At 44.7% G+C, this 15,763-nt stretch overlaps 2 non-coding genes across 2 annotated transcripts; one reads left to right on the forward strand and one right to left on the reverse strand.

Annotated features, from left to right (window-relative positions):
- Positions 1–407: 407 nt before the first annotated feature.
- On the forward strand, positions 408–496 carry trnap-cgg (transfer RNA proline (anticodon CGG)). Its single transcript is given in 2 exon segments — positions 408–443; positions 461–496. It is a non-coding gene; the product is annotated as a tRNA-Pro (tRNA).
- Positions 497–5,439: 4,943 nt separating this feature from the next.
- On the reverse strand, positions 5,440–5,521 carry trnas-acu (transfer RNA serine (anticodon ACU)). The gene has a single exon. It is a non-coding gene; the product is annotated as a tRNA-Ser (tRNA).
- Positions 5,522–15,763: the final 10,242 nt, after the last annotated feature.

Below are 15,763 nucleotides of genomic sequence, written 5' to 3' on the forward strand. Positions count from 1 at the left end.
GGTTCTAGCTGGATTGCTCTTGCAGAGAGCTAGCACGGACTCGATGGCGCGAATGGCCTCTTTCCGTGCTGTAACATTTCTATGATTCAATTCTATGTGTAGGATGTAATGCAAAGGGAACAGAGCGTGCCACAAATCGACACGACTCTCAGTATCCTCCCAAGCAATGTAGTTCAAGGGCAGCTAATTCTGAAACGTCTTACTTGATAACTCAAGTCGTGGACTCGAAAGCAATTTGGTAAAGGGAGGCTAATATTGGTGAATGGAAATAGTTGGTGCACAACTTGATATTGCTGTGCATCCGAATATAAAACGAGATTGGATGGACAGAAGTGGTCTGAAAGGATGGCCGATCGGCTGTGAGACGCAACGAACATTTATAGTGGCTGCACACCTACACTAACAGCGGCTCGTTGGTCTAGGGGTATGATTCTCGCTTCGGGAGTTTCGTTGCGCAATATGCGAGAGGTCCCGGGTTCAAATCCTGGACGAGCCTCTTTTTAGTGAAAAGTTAACAATTGGCTTCTCACATCTTTTCAGTTTTGTTGTTGGGAGAACTGAATTGTGGCCAGAGGATGTTTGAGCTCCAGTTGACTGAATGCCGAAGTTTCGTCGGCGCAACACACATGAAGCAAATAAAATGTCTCAAGATGATGAGGAGATTGAAACTGAATTTGGATTTTTCCCAATTCAGGCGGATATTAGATGACGGGATAGAAAGGCACATATCCAAGTTTGCCGATGACACCAAGATGGGCAGCATTGTAAGCAGTGCAGATGAAAGCATAAAATTACAGAGAGGCATTAATATAATAAATGAATGGGCAAAATTGTGGCAAATGGTTCTGAATTTCGTCAAGTGTGAGGTCATCTACTTTGGACCTAAAAGGATAAATCAGAGTACTTTCTAAATGGTGAAAAGCTCGAAACAGTGGAGGTCCAAAAGGACTTAGGGGCCCATGTACATAGATCATTAAAATGTCATGGACAGGTAGAAAAATAATCAAAAACGTTAATGGAATGTTGGTCTTTATATCTAGACGACTAGAATACAAGGAGATAGGCATTATGATACAGCTGTACAAAGATCTGTTTCGACCACACCTGGAGTATTGTCTTCAGTTCTGGGCAACGCACCTTAGGAAGGATATATTGGCTATGAAGGGAGTGCAGCGTCGATTTACGAGAGTGCTACCTGGACTCCAAAATTTAAATTACGAGGAGAGATTACATAAACTTGGGTTTGCCTCGAAATAAGTACATTAAGTGCTGATTTGATCGAACATTTCAAAATATTAAGGGGAACTGGTGGGGTAAACAGAAAAAAAATATTTCCGCCCGTGAGCGTGTCTCGGACTCCGGGACAGAGCATAAACATTAGGGTCAGGACTTTCAGGCGTGAAGTTGGGAAACACCTCTGCAAGCAAAGGGAGGCAGAAGTTTGGAACTCTCTTCCGCAAACAGCAGTTGATGCGAGCTCAATTGTCAATTTTAAGACTGAAATTGATAGATTTTTGTTGACCAAAGGCATTTAGGGATATGTGGCTGAGGCGATAATATGCAGTTAGGTTACATATCAACCAGGATCTCATTGAATTGCGCAACAGACTCGAGGGGCGAAATAGTATACTTTTGCTCCTCAGCTCCTCATTGTTGCAGAATGATCCTGCATTGTATCGGGAATCGAACCAAGGTCTCCAGCGTAACAAGTAAGAATTCGACCCCTGCACAACCAATGTGCGCGTTTGTAACAGCAGCATGTGTCCATTTGGAATCCGATCTGAATGAACATGCCGTTTACAGCTGCGGTGGCCGAGTGTTTAAAGCGTTGGACTCAAAATTCAATTGAGGTTTTCCTGCCATGGTTTGAATTCTGCTCGCAAAGCTACTGTTTAAAGATCCCTTCAGTGCTGAAATAGATTAATTGGAGTTAATTGACCGCATTTATCTCCCTCCCAGAATGAGAGATTCTCCAGCGAGGCCTATGATTTTAACTTGTGTCCAATCTTCTCTTGCAAGATTTCAAGACCCAAGAAGGAATCTCTCCCAATCTGTAACATAAATTCTGCTAGTTTGCAAAACCTGACATTTATACTCTTTATTTTCTTTGCCTGCGTCTCTCCATCTCTCCATGTCTCCGTCTCTTGTCTCTCTGTATTGTCCACAATGGACTTCTCAGGATTCCTTGAACGGCGATGGCTGATCTAACCTGCAACAATAGCAGAGAAGGGTAAAGAAAAAAAGACTGAGGAAATAGGAAAAGGAAAGGTGCAACCCAGCTGATAAATTCGTAGCTAATGTTTCCACATTTCGTGGCTCTTCGCTCTCATAGTGAATGAAAGCAGCAATTTGAGTAAAGTGTACTTCTGGTGGAGTGTAAACTATGACGATGCCGAGACAGACGACAATGTCGTTTCAGAGTAATTCATTCTGTAAAGTGTTACTTGATAATACAAGTCGTACATTCAAAATAAATTTGATAAAGAGAGACTAATATTGTTGATCTGAAATAATTAGTTTAGAACCTGATATTGCTCTACATCGTATATCGTACAAGAAAGCGAGATTGGATGGCCATGGTGTTCTGAAATGATGGCGGATCGGCTGCGTGGCAGCGAAATTTTACAGTGGCTGCACGGCTCTGTTCCCAGTTGGACTTTGGATCTGATTCTCGCTCAGGGAGTTTCACTGGTTCAAATCCCGGTATGAGCCCCCTTGCGTCACCATTTTTCGTCAAAAACCACCAATTGGCTTCTCACATCTTTGAAGTAAGTGCAGAAGGCAGGTTTGACTTATCTCCAGCCGAGCATGTTTGAACACCAGAGGACAGAATGCAGAGGGTTTGTCCACGAAAGACACGTAGACGAAATGAAGATAATCTTTCAAGAAGTTGTGCAGATTGAAGCCGGCACATGAATTTATCCCAATTCAGGCGATTTCATGGGTACAGATACAAAAGGTAAAGGAAGCTGCATTGGCCTGGAACCAAACCACTGGTTTCCCGTCGACACTGAACCACCAATGCACACACGGCTGCAGGCTGCACGTGTAGCGTTGGATACAAGTCTGGAACATGCAGTCTGGCAGAGTTCCTGTGATGAGCCTGCGCAGTCTCCAACCGCGTGCTGTCTGTGGGTGACCAAACGAGTGGGTCAAGCATGGTCTTGAATTTCACTGAGATTCGAAATCACTTCACACCGCCACTGTAAAATGGTCAAATAAATAAGAGCTGTAGTTACCAGGCAGTGTTTACTTTTTTCAGAAATAAGGTTATAATCCAGCCCTATGTTCACCTCTAATATTTCACGACATTCGACGAATTTCCTTGAAGCTGCAGCTTAAATTCTGCTCAATGACAGAATTGGAGATTTATACTATTTTTCTTTGCATGTATCTCTCTATCTCTGTCTGCGTTTCTTCACTTTCGGTGTTGCTCCCTAATGGACTTATCAGGCTTCCTTCAACGGCCAGGTCTGGAAATCCGGGATGGGAAAAGGCTGTCGGATCTTCGTCCAATTGTTGGATTTCGACGGGATGAGTTTTGCTATTTTCCGTCTCCGTTTCCGGAAAATATAAACCCAGATGGGATTTCCCATGCTCGGGTCCCATCACCTTGGGGTATTGGTAATCAACCCGATCTATCACTCGGTCTTAACATCTGTATTCTCATTGTTTAACAATAAAATTACAGTTATTTTCAGGACACATTTTAGAAATTAACACATAACAGACTTATTCGGAAACTAGAAGCACGTGGGATTAAAGGGCCAGTGTTAACGTGGGCAAGTAATTGCCTGAGGGATAGGAGGCAGAGATTAGTGGTGAACGGATGTTTTTCTGACTGGGGAGAAATATGCAATGAAATCCCCCAGGGGTCGGTTTTCGGACTATTGCTTTTCATGTTATATATAAATGACTCGGATGTGGGAATAGGGGGTACAATTTCGAAGTTTGCGGATGATATGAAAGTTGGCAACGTAGTAAGTAATGAGCAAGATAATAGCAGACTTCAGGATGAGATGGACAGACTTGTGAAATGGGCGGTCACGTGACAGATTTAACGCCGATCAGTGTGAAGTGATGTACTTTTGGATGAAGAACATGGAGAGGCAGTATAATCTAAATTGAACAATTTATGGGGGGTTCCAAGTGCAGAGGGACCTGGGAGTTCATATACATAAAACAGGTTAAGTTGATAAGGCGGTTAAGAAAGCGTATGGGATATTTGGCTTTGTAAATAGGGGCATTGAATACAAAAAAAAGGAAATCATACTAATCCTTACAAATCATTGTTTAGGCCTCAGCTGAAGTGTATTGTACAGATCTGGGCACCACACTTTTGGATGAAAAGACAGTGAAGAGGATTCAGAGCAGGTTGACCTGGATGATACCAGTGATGAGGGATTTCAGTTATATGGAGAGATTGGAGAAGCTGGGATTGTTCTCCTTACAGCAGAGATGTTTAACGGGAGACCTAACAGAGATATTCAAAATAGTGAGGGGTTTTGAAAGAGCAAGTAGGGAGAAACTGTTTCCTCTGGCAAGTGGGTCGGTAACCGGAGATCACAGATTTAAAATAATTGGGAAAAGAACTTGAGCGGTATTGAGGAGAATTATTTTCACACAGAGGGTTGTTAAGATCAGGAACGCACTTCCTGAAATGGTGGTGGAAGCAGATTCCATGGGATCATTCAAAAGGCAATTGGACATAATTGAAGAGGACTAATTTGCAAGGTTATGGGAAAATCTGGGGTGTGGGTCTAATTTGGAAAGGTCTTCGAAAAAGCCGACACTGGCACGACGGCCGAATGGCCTCCTTTTGTGCTGTAAGATTCTATGATTCTATGATTACCTTCTGAATCATTGCAATTGAAGCTATTCATTGTTGAGCAACCAAGAAAATTATAACGTGCTATTCGGCTTCTCCATTCGCTTATGAATACCGCAGATTATAATGTCCAGGCGGGGGTGGGTCTGAATGGGGGATAGAGTGTGGAGATTGGAATGGAAGCCCAGCAGAATGAACTTGGTCTCATCAGTATTAGTTATTTTTCCTACCAGTTGCCCGAAGCAGGCGGTGAAAATTCTTCTCGAGAGAGGATCGTCATTTCAGTTCAGAAAGAAAAAGGGATCAAGAAAATCGGTTAAAACGCACACAGAATGATCCGGGACTTACAGCACATCCCTTTTAAACAGACACAGACACGAAATGATCCGGACCTGATCATAATTATGGTACATACGTTGACCATAAGATTTACTCTGTTTACAATGACATCAATGTACAATCTGATACTTCGCGACCTGACAATCTCAACACCTTCCTGGAAGGAACTGTTGCTGATTTCAGCAAACAATGCAAAACCCACCGTCTGCCGTTTCGAGAAGGATGGGACTTTCACTAAACCTTCTGGGTGGACTGAATGAGTGAAACAATAACGACGAGGATGGGATTCGAACCCACGCGTGCAGAGCACAATGGATTAGTAGTTCATCGCCTTAACCTCTCGGCCACCTCGTCACATGCAAAAATACGCGAAAGCCCCTTTATTCAAAATGAAAATACTGAAATAAAAACTGTAAATTTGTCTCTCCTCAGCAGGTCTTTATTCATCGAGACAGAGTTAACGTTTCAGGTCGATGACCATCACACGAGTATTCCAACTCACTCAAATGGCGCCTTGTAGATGGTTGAACGGCTTTAGGGAATGAGAAGGTGAGTCACTTGGCGCAGAATATCCAGCCTCTGACCTGCTCTTGCAGCCACAGTATTTGTGCGGCTGGTCCAGTTAAGTTTCCGGTTAATGGTAACGACAGTTATGTTGATGGTGGGGGATTCGGCGATGTTAATACCGAATCCCCACAGAAGAGATTTACTGTAAAGATTCCAGGGATGAGGGGCATAAGTTTCATGAATAGGTTGGAGAAGCTGGAGTTGTTCTGCTTGGAACAGAGACGGTTCCGAGGAGATTTGATGGAGGTATTCAAAATCATGAAGGATCGAGACAGAGGAGATAGAGAGAAACTGTTCCGATTGTCGGAAGGTTCAAGGACCAGAGAACATCGATTTCAGGTGTGTTGCAAAAGAACCAAATGTGGCATGAGGAAAAACTGTTCCACACAGCCAGTGTTTAGGATCTGGAATGTACCGCCCGAGAGGGTGATGGAGGCAGATTCAATCATGGTCTTCAATAAGGAACTGGATAAGCATTTGAAACGAAAGAAAATACAGGGCGACAGGGATAGGGTGGGGGAGTGGGTCTATCTGGATTGAACTTGCAGACAGCCGGCACGGACTCGATGTGCCGAATGGCCTCTTTTCGTGCTGTGACCTTTCTTTGATTCTATTCTATTTGTGGGAGGCGATGCGAAGTGAACGGAGCGTGACGTAAATCGACCTGCTCATGTACATTCCCTGATAATAAATGCTACTGTGATGCAAAGAAGAAATTCATAATTATGGTACATATCTTTTATATTATACTGACTATAAGAGGTACTCGGTTCACCAGGGCGCCATTGTGCACATTGATTGATACTTCACCGAGATCACCCCTTACAGTCCCAACACCTCCGTCTAAGAAACAGTTGGGTGGAAATCCAGACTTTGCTGAATTGTGCAAACAGTGTAAACCAGCAATGCGGAAAAGCACTTCTTATTAAAGAAGGGTTTTTGGTGAGGCGGCCAAAATGAAAAACTCTACAAATTATGGCAGCAGTAAGATTCAAGCTCACATAATTCAGAGATGGAAGCCAGCATCTGAGACAGCGAAGTTACTCACGCACATGGCAAATCCTTCAGTTCTGATGATTCAGGTCATGGAGCTGAAACGTTTCCTCTGGTTCTTTCTCCATAGGTGCAGCCTGACCTGCTCAGCGTTTTCAGCATTTTCTGTTTTCATTTTTGTGCTTTCACAATGGCTGTTTTCCTGAAATCACCCAATTTGACCCAAGGACGCAGCTCGCACTTTACTTTCCTCACGCGCTTAAAGTCTGCCGTTTCCGAACAAAATCCCCTCCGCGCCGGACATTCAAAGGACCTTTCGCTCACGGCCAATCTCCTGTAATCGACACCTTTTCACCATTGCCGCTCTTTTCATTTCTCCTCATTCCTTTTCAATCGGACATTTTCACAGACCTATTAAGATCAAGCGGAACATTTCCGACCTTCCTGCACCGCCCAGATTGCCAAAAGTGCACCTTTCTGCCGTCATTCGCAGCTGTGGAGCGCCGCCCGTCTCTCCCGCACATCAGCTGCTCGGGGAAAAGCGCCAACGACCATGAAAACAAAACTCAGTTCTTCAGTTAACATCCCGCGTATCACAAGATACCCCATGGAAATTTCACGGAAAAGTATGCCGCTGTCCTTCCGAATGCCAGCCCTGCTTTCTTTGAGCTTGTCTCTGGAGCAGATGGAAATGTATCGACTGGTTTCAAGGCACAAATGGACATTGATGCGAACGGGACATGTGCCCCCGAGAAACAGCGGTCGATGCAGTGCAAACTTAAAGGTGTAAGACTGTGAAAGTGAGTGTTAGAGTAGGCAAGGCCGCAGAAAAGTGTCAATGAAATAGACCATGATTGTGGAAGGAAAAAAATCTGGAAGAAGCGGCGGGTCTGAATTATGGATCTTTCAGCAGAGAAGCATGAGAGAACAAAGACAGGACACAGACAAAGGTGCTGGAGGCAGAAAGAAAATGAATGAAATAATAGAAATGAAAAGAGAGTGAAAGAAAGGATAGGATATAAGGCGATGAAAGAAAGAAAGAGAGAAAGAAATAAGGGAGCGAGAAAATCAAGCGTGCAATACTCAGCCCGCAAACGGGCGCTGCTCCCAATCGGCTACACTTCGCCCCACAGACCCTCATCCCATTCACACCATCCTACAATATACTGTCAATGCTGTGCAGTGAAACAGAGAATTTAAAGGTATAAAGACACTCACATCGTCCTACAATACACTGTCAATACCTGTGTAGAGAGCCAGAGGGTTTAAAGGTACAGAGACACTCACACACCGTCCTACGATACACTTTAAATACACGTGCAGTGAGACAGCGAGTTTAAAGGTACAGAGATACTCACCTTTTTTTTCAAAAGTAGCACATCCCAGAAATAAGAGAGAGCGTGGGTCAGTCTCCCTCTCCTGGTGCAGCTGAGGCTTGTCAGCCAACAGTCCCCTCCTCCCAGTATTGGCTGTGGAGGAAGTACAGTGTAGATTTAATGGAGTACCTTCAGTCTGACCGAGGTTAGGCTGACTGGCCACAAATTACTCGATCTACCCCTTTCTCCCTTTTAAACAACGGTCCATCTTTAGCAGTCCTCCAATCCTCCGGCATCACAACTGTAACCAGGGAGGATTGGAAAATGATGTTCAGAGCCTCCGCTATTTCCATCCTTGCTGCTATTAACAGCCTGGGATATATTTCATCTGGGCCCGGGGATTCAGGTGGAGTGATTTGGGGACTTTCATTTTCCAGTTTGCAAAAGTTTGCACCGCTGGTCAAGATCACAAGTCTCGGTCCAAATTAGGACTACTTCCGGGTTTAAACTTCAAATCGTGAATTATCCCCCGACCCCAACGAGACGAGAAACAAGAACGTGTCCTTAACTGAACGTGTTACAGACACATTCAATGAGAGGTCTATCTGAATAATGAAGGGGCGTTTTTGAGCACTCATCTTGATATCTGTTTCCGCCTGAAACCTGAAAAGATACAAACACTACAGTGTGATTTTGACGCTCAATTCCACAAGTTGGGTGAAAATAATAAGTTGGAAAAGGCACTGTTGGGAGTTAAACCCAGGATCCCTTGTTTACTATTCAGATGCTTTAACCAACTAAGGCACAGCGCCAATGGATTGCAACCCGCCCACACCTCCTCTCACTAACATCTATCAGCGACACGTTATTGTCTGTTCGGGGTTCAGACCGTTTTATTTTGTCTGTTTCGCTTGTCCGTCCACCTGTGCATCCCGATCCTTCCTGCATTTCTCGCTGTGTTTATCTTTGTGCATCCATCAGTGCGTTGATACACGGATAATTATGTGTGCTTGTGTTTGTTACATTAAATAAATTAGGGGATCGGACAATTCTCTCTCTGACAGTAAAGAACTATTGAGCCGAACTTTAGAGCAAAGTATTATTTATTGCGGTGCTGAAACGAAAAACCGGAAGAGGAACAATCAGGGAAAAGAGAAAAACCTGTGAGGGAAAATGAGGACAACAATCAAGGTTTTTACCAGTACATTAAGAGAAAGAAGGGTGACTAAGAGTAATGTGAGCCCCTTAAAGACAGATTGAGGTGATATTGTAATTGAATATCAGGAAATGGCAGAATTGCGAAATATTTACTTCACAGAACAAAATGAAGCTAACACACCAGAGACACGAGGACAACTGTAAATAAATCATGGGGATTCAGTATAAGTAAAATAATGGCAATGGAGAAAATAATTAGATTAAAGATAGACAAATCTCCAGGACCTGATCGTTACCACCCGAGGGGACTAAGAGGAATAGGCGAGGAAATTGTACATGTTTTAGTCATGATCGTTCAAACTCTCTTGATTCAGGAATTGTTCCTTTGATTGAAACATTGTCAATGTCACTCCATTATTTAGGATGGATAGCAGAGAGGAAGTTGGAAATTTTAGACCCATTAGTGTGACGTCTGTTGTGGGGAAGTTACCGGTATCCATTATTAGGGAAAGAATGCCTGAGCACTTGGATAAATATGAAGTAATCAGAGTGAGCCAGCATGGATTTATAAAGGGTAAGTCAAGTCCAACAAAGCTAGTTGAACTTTTTGAAGATATATCTAACATGGTAGATAATGGAGTGTCTATGGATGTTATATAATATTGAATTCTAGACGGATTCGATAAGGTACCACAGAAGAGACTGCTAACATAAATGGGAGTCCGTCGAATTTAAAACAACCGATTGAAATGGGTAGGGAGTTGGTTCGAAGGTGGGAGACAGAGACCCGGTGTATAAATGGCGTAGACGACGGAATAGACTGCCGTATATCCACGTTTGTCGCTGACACCAAGTTAGGTGTCACAATGAGTAGTGCAAATGGAAGCATAAAGTTGCAAAGGGAAATTGAAAGATTAAATGAGTTGGCAAAATTGTGGCAGATGGAGTTACATAGAATTACAAAGAATGTACATCAAAAAACAGGCAATTCGGCCAAACGAGATTATGCCGGTGTTTATGCTGCAGACAAGCCTCCGCCAACCCCTCTTCATCTAACCGTATGAGCAAACCCTTATATTCCTTTCTCCTCCATGTGTTCATAGAATCATAGAATCATAGAAGTTACAACATGGAAACAGGCCCTTCGGCCCAACATGTCCATGTCGCCCAGTTTATACCACTAAGCTAGTCCCAATTGCCTGCACTTGGCCCATATCCCTCGATACCCATCTTCCCCATGTAACTGTCCAAATGCTTTTTAAAAGACAAAATTGTACCCGCCTCTACTACTGCCTCTGGCAGCTCGTTCCAGACACTCACCACCCTTTGAGTGAAAAAATTGCCCCTCTGGATCCTTTTGTATCTCTCCCCTCTCACCTTAAATCTGTGCCCCCTCGTTATAGACTCCCCTACCTTTGGGAAAAGATTTTGACTATCGACCTTATCTATGCCCCTCATTATTTTATAGACTTCTATAAGATCACCCCTTAACCTCCTACTCTCCAGGGAATAAAGTCCCAGTCTGTCTAACCTCTCCCTGTAAGTCAAACCATCAAGTCCCGGTAGCATCCTAGTAAATCTTTTCTGCACTCTTTCTAGTTTAATAATATCCTTTCTATAATAGGGTGACCAGAACTGTACACAGTACTCCAAGTGTGGCCTCACCAATGCCCTGTACAACTTCAACAAGACATCCCAACTCCTGCATTCAATGTTCTGACCAATGAAACCAAGCATGCTGAATGCCTTCTTCACCACCCTATCCACCTGTGACTCCACTTTCAAGGAGCTATGAATCTGTACTCCTAGATCTCTTTGTTCTATAACTCTCCCCAACGCCCTACCATTAACGGAGTAGGTCCTGGCCCGATTCGATCTACCAAAATGCATCACCTCACATTTATCTAAATTAAACTCCATCTGCCATTCATCGGCCCACTGGCCCAATTTATCAAGATCCCGTTGCAATCCTAGATAACCTTCTTCACTGTCCACAATGCCACCAATCTTGGTGTCATCTGCAAACTTACTAACCATGCCTCCTAAATTCTCATCCAAATCATTAATATAAATAACAAATAACAGCGGACCCAGCACCGATCCCTGAGGCACACCGCTGGACACAGGCATCCAGTTTGAAAAACAACCCTCGACAACCACCCTCTGTCTTCTGTCGTCAAGCCAATTTTGTATCCAATTGGCTACCTCACCTTGGATCCCATGAGATTTAACCTTATGTAACAACCTACCATGCGGTACCTTGTCAAATGCTTTGCTGAAGTCCATGTAGACCACGTCTACTGCACAGCCCTCATCTATCTTCTTGGTTACCCCTTCAAAAAACTCAATCAAATTCGTGAGACATGATTTTCCTCTCACAAAACCATGCTGACTGTTCCTAATTAGTCCCTGCCTCTCCAAATGCCTGTAGATTCTGTCCCTCAGAATACCCTCTAACAACTTACCCACTACAGATGTCAGGCTCACTGGTCAAAAGTTCCCAGGCTTTTCCCTGCCGCCCTTCTTAAACAAAGGCACAACATTTGCTACCCTCCAATCTTCAGGCACCTCACCTGTAGCGGTGGATGATTCAAATATCTCTGCTAGGGGACCCGCAATTTCCTCCCTAACCTCCCATAACGTCCTGGGATACATTTCATCAGGTCCCGGAGATTTATCTACCTTGATGCGCGTTAAGAATTCCAGCACCTCCCTCTCTGTAATATGTACACTCCTCAAGACATCACTATTTATTTCCCCAAGTTCCCTAACATCCATGCCTTTCTCAACCGTAAATACCGATGTGAAATATTCATTCAGGATCTCACCCATCTCTTGTGGTTCCGCACATAGATGACCTTGTTGATCCTTAAGAGGCCCTACTCTCTCCCTAGTTACCCTTTTGCCCTTTATGTATTTGTAGAAGCTCTTTGGATTCACCTTTGCCTGATCTGCCAAAGCAATCTCATATCCCCTTTTTGCCCTCCTGATTTCTCTCTTAACTCTACTCCGGCAATCTCTATACTCTTCAAGGGATCCACTTGATCCCAGCTGCCTATGCATGTCATATGCCTCCTTCTTATTTTTGACTAGTGCCTCAATCTCCCGAGTCATCCAAGGTTCCCTACTTCTACCAGCCTTGCCCTTCACTTTATAAGGAATGTGCTTACACTGAACCCTGGTTAACACACTTTTGAAAGCCTCCCACTTACCAGACGTCCCTTTGCCTGCCAACAGACTCTCCCAATCAACTTCTGAAAGTTCCTGTCTAATACCATCAAAATTGGCCTTTCCCCAATTTAGAATTTTAACTTTTGAGCCAGACCTATCCTTCTCCATAGCTATCTTAAAACTAATGGAATTATGATCACTGGTCCCAAAGTGATCCCTCACTAACACTTCTGTCACCTGCCCTTCCTTATTTCCCAAGAGGAGGTCAAGTTTTGCCCCCTCTCTAGTCGGGCCATCCACATACTGAATGAGAAATTCCTCCTGAATACACTCAACAAATTTCTCTCCATCCAAGCCCCTAATGCTATGGCTGTCCCAGTCAATGTTGGGAAAGTTAAAGTCCCCTACTATTACCACCCTATTTTTCTTGCAGCTGTCTGTAATCTCCTTACATATTTGCTCCTCAATTTCCCGTTGACTATTTGGGGGTCTGTAGTACAATCCTATCAAAGTGATCTCTCCCTTCTTATTTTTCAGTTCTACCCATATGGACTCAGTGGGCGAACCCTCGGATATATCCCCTCTCACTACTGCCGTGATGTTCTCCCTAATCAAGAACGCAACTCCCCCTCCTCTCTTACCTCCTGCTCTATCTTTCCTATAGCATCTGTACCCTGGAACATTGAGCTGCCAGTCCTGCCCCTCCCTTAGCCATGTTTCAGTAATAGCTATAACATCCCAGTCCCATGTACCCATCCATGCCCTGAGTTCATCTGCCTTGCCCATCAGACTTCTTGCATTGAAATAAATGCAGTTTAATCTAGACTTCCCTTGGTCTTTGCCCTGCTTTCTCAGACCATCTGTCCGGTCATGTTCTGTACACTCTCCCTTACTGCCTTTTGTTTCTGTCACCACTTTATTTCCCACTGACTTCCTGCATCGGTTCCCATCCCCCTGCCACATTAGTTTAAACCCTCCCCAACAGCACTGGCAAACACTCCCCCTAGGACATTGGTTCCAGTCCTGCCCAGATGCAGACCGTCCAATTTGTACTGGTCCCACCTCCCCCAGAACCGGTTCCAATGGCCCAGGAATTTGAATCCCTCCAGCTTGCACCATCTCTCAAGCCACGTATTCATCTTAGCTATCCTGTCATTCCTACTCTGACTAACCCGTGGCACTGGTAGCAATCCTGAGATTACTACCTCTGAGGTCCTGCTCTTTAGTTTAACTCCTAACTCCCTAAATTCAGCTTGTAGGACCTCATCCTGTTTTTTACCTATATCGTTGGTGCCTATATGCACCACGACAACTGGCTGTTCACCCTCCCCCTCCAGAATGTCCTGCAGCCGCTCCGAGACATCCTTGACCCTTGCACCAGGGAGGCAACATACCATCCTGGAGTCTCGGTTGCGTCCGCAGAAACGCCTGTCTATTCCCCTTACAATCGAGTCCCCTATCACTATAGCTCTGCCACTCTTTTTCCTGCCCTCCTGTGCAGCAGAGCCAGCCACGGTGCCATGAACCTGGCCACTGCCACCTTCCCCTGGTGAGCCATCTCCCCAACAGTATCCAAAACGGTATACCTGTTTTGGAGGGAGATGACCGCAGGGGACCCCTGCACTGCCTTCCTACTCTTCCTCTGTCTGTTGGTCACCCATTCACTATCTCCCTCAGTAATTTTTATCTGCGGTGTGACCAACTCACTGAACGTGCTATCCACGACTTTCTCAGCATCGCGGATGCTCCAAAGTGAGTCCATCCGCAGCTCCAGAGCCGTCAAGCGGTCAAACAATAGCTGCAGCTGGACACACTTCCCGCAGGTGAAGGAATCAGGGATACAGGAAGGAGCCCTGAATTCCCACATCCCACAAGAGGAACATGACACGGCGCTGGGATCTCCTGCCATGACTTAACCCTTAAATTAGCTTAAGAACAACTACAATGTCAAGAGAAAAAAAAAGGAAAGAAAAACTACTTACCACTCCCTTTAAGGAGTTTACTCCTTTAAATTGTTCTCAATTTAGAGAATGTTAACTACACTAGGGACCTTGATTCACTAAAAAATAAACGCTACTTCCTATAAGACCTGCAGACCTTCCCTTTCCTTTTACTTCAGTTACTGTAGATAAGGAGAAATACTCACCTGAACCTACTCCCCAATCAGGTGCCTCCCCTGTGTCGCGTCCCGATCTGATTCCTGACGTCACTTCGAACTCGGTCGCAGCTCCGCTCGGCTCGGCTCCTCTCAGCGCTCTGAAATCCCGCCTTTTATGGGACGCTCCCTCCGCTCGGCTCCTCTCAGCGCTCTGAAATCCCGCCTTTTATGGGACGCTCCCTCCGCTCGGCTCGGCTCCTCTCAGCGCTCTGAAATCCCGCCTTTTATGGGACGCTCCCTCCGCTCGGCTCGGCTCCTCTCAGCTGTTCTCAGCGCTCTGAAATCCAGCCTTTTATCGGACGCTCCCTCCGCTCGGCTCGGCTCCTCTCAGCGCTCTGAAATCCCGCCTTTTATCGGACGCTCCCTCCGCTCGGCTCGGCTCCTCTCAGCTTCGCCGTAAACGAATCCATACTATTGCCTAAACTACTCCTTGTGGGAGCGAATTGCACATTCTAACGACTCTCTGGGTGAATGTGTTCCTCTTGAATGCCATATTGAATTAAATAGTGAATACCTTATATTCATTGCCTCAATGATTTGGAGTCCCCACCTCCACAAATGCAAATACCTTATCTACGTCTAACGTATCAAACCCTTGCATAATCTTAAAGTCCTATATCAGGTCACCCCCGAGTCTTCTCTTTTCTACACAGAAGAGCCCCAGTCTGTTCAAACTTTCAAAATGGGCAAGTGTGAGCTCATCTACTTTGGACTGAAGTAAGATAGATCAGAGTATTTTCTAAATGGTGAGAAGGGAGGAGCTGTGGAGGAGCAGAGAGATTGAGAGGTCCAAGTACAGAAATCGCTCAAAGCCAGTGGAATGTTAGAAAAATTAATTTAAATGTCTCATGGCATGTTTGCCTTTATTTCAGGGAAACCGGTATTCAAAGGGGGGAAGTATGTTACAGATAGAAATTCCTGCTGAGACCCCATTTAAAGTATTGCATTCAGTTCTGGGCACCACACATCAGGAAGGAAATATTGGCCTTGGAGTGGGTGCAGCGCAGATTCACCAGAATGATACCGGGGCTAAAATGGTTAAATTATGAGGACAGGTTATGCGGAGGTCGGTCCTCATTTTTCTCTTATGAATCCGGCCCCATCCGTTTACTGTTGACGGGAGCGCGTCTGATACTAAGTCAGTCACAATCGGATGCAAATCACATCACGGTCACAGCGGGTCTGGGACTGGCGACTGGTTTTACATTGAGTCTTTTTTAAGGAATAAGCTGT

Source organism: Heptranchias perlo, chromosome 20, assembly GCF_035084215.1.
Source record: "Heptranchias perlo isolate sHepPer1 chromosome 20, sHepPer1.hap1, whole genome shotgun sequence".
Lineage (NCBI taxonomy): Eukaryota > Metazoa > Chordata > Chondrichthyes > Hexanchiformes > Hexanchidae > Heptranchias > Heptranchias perlo.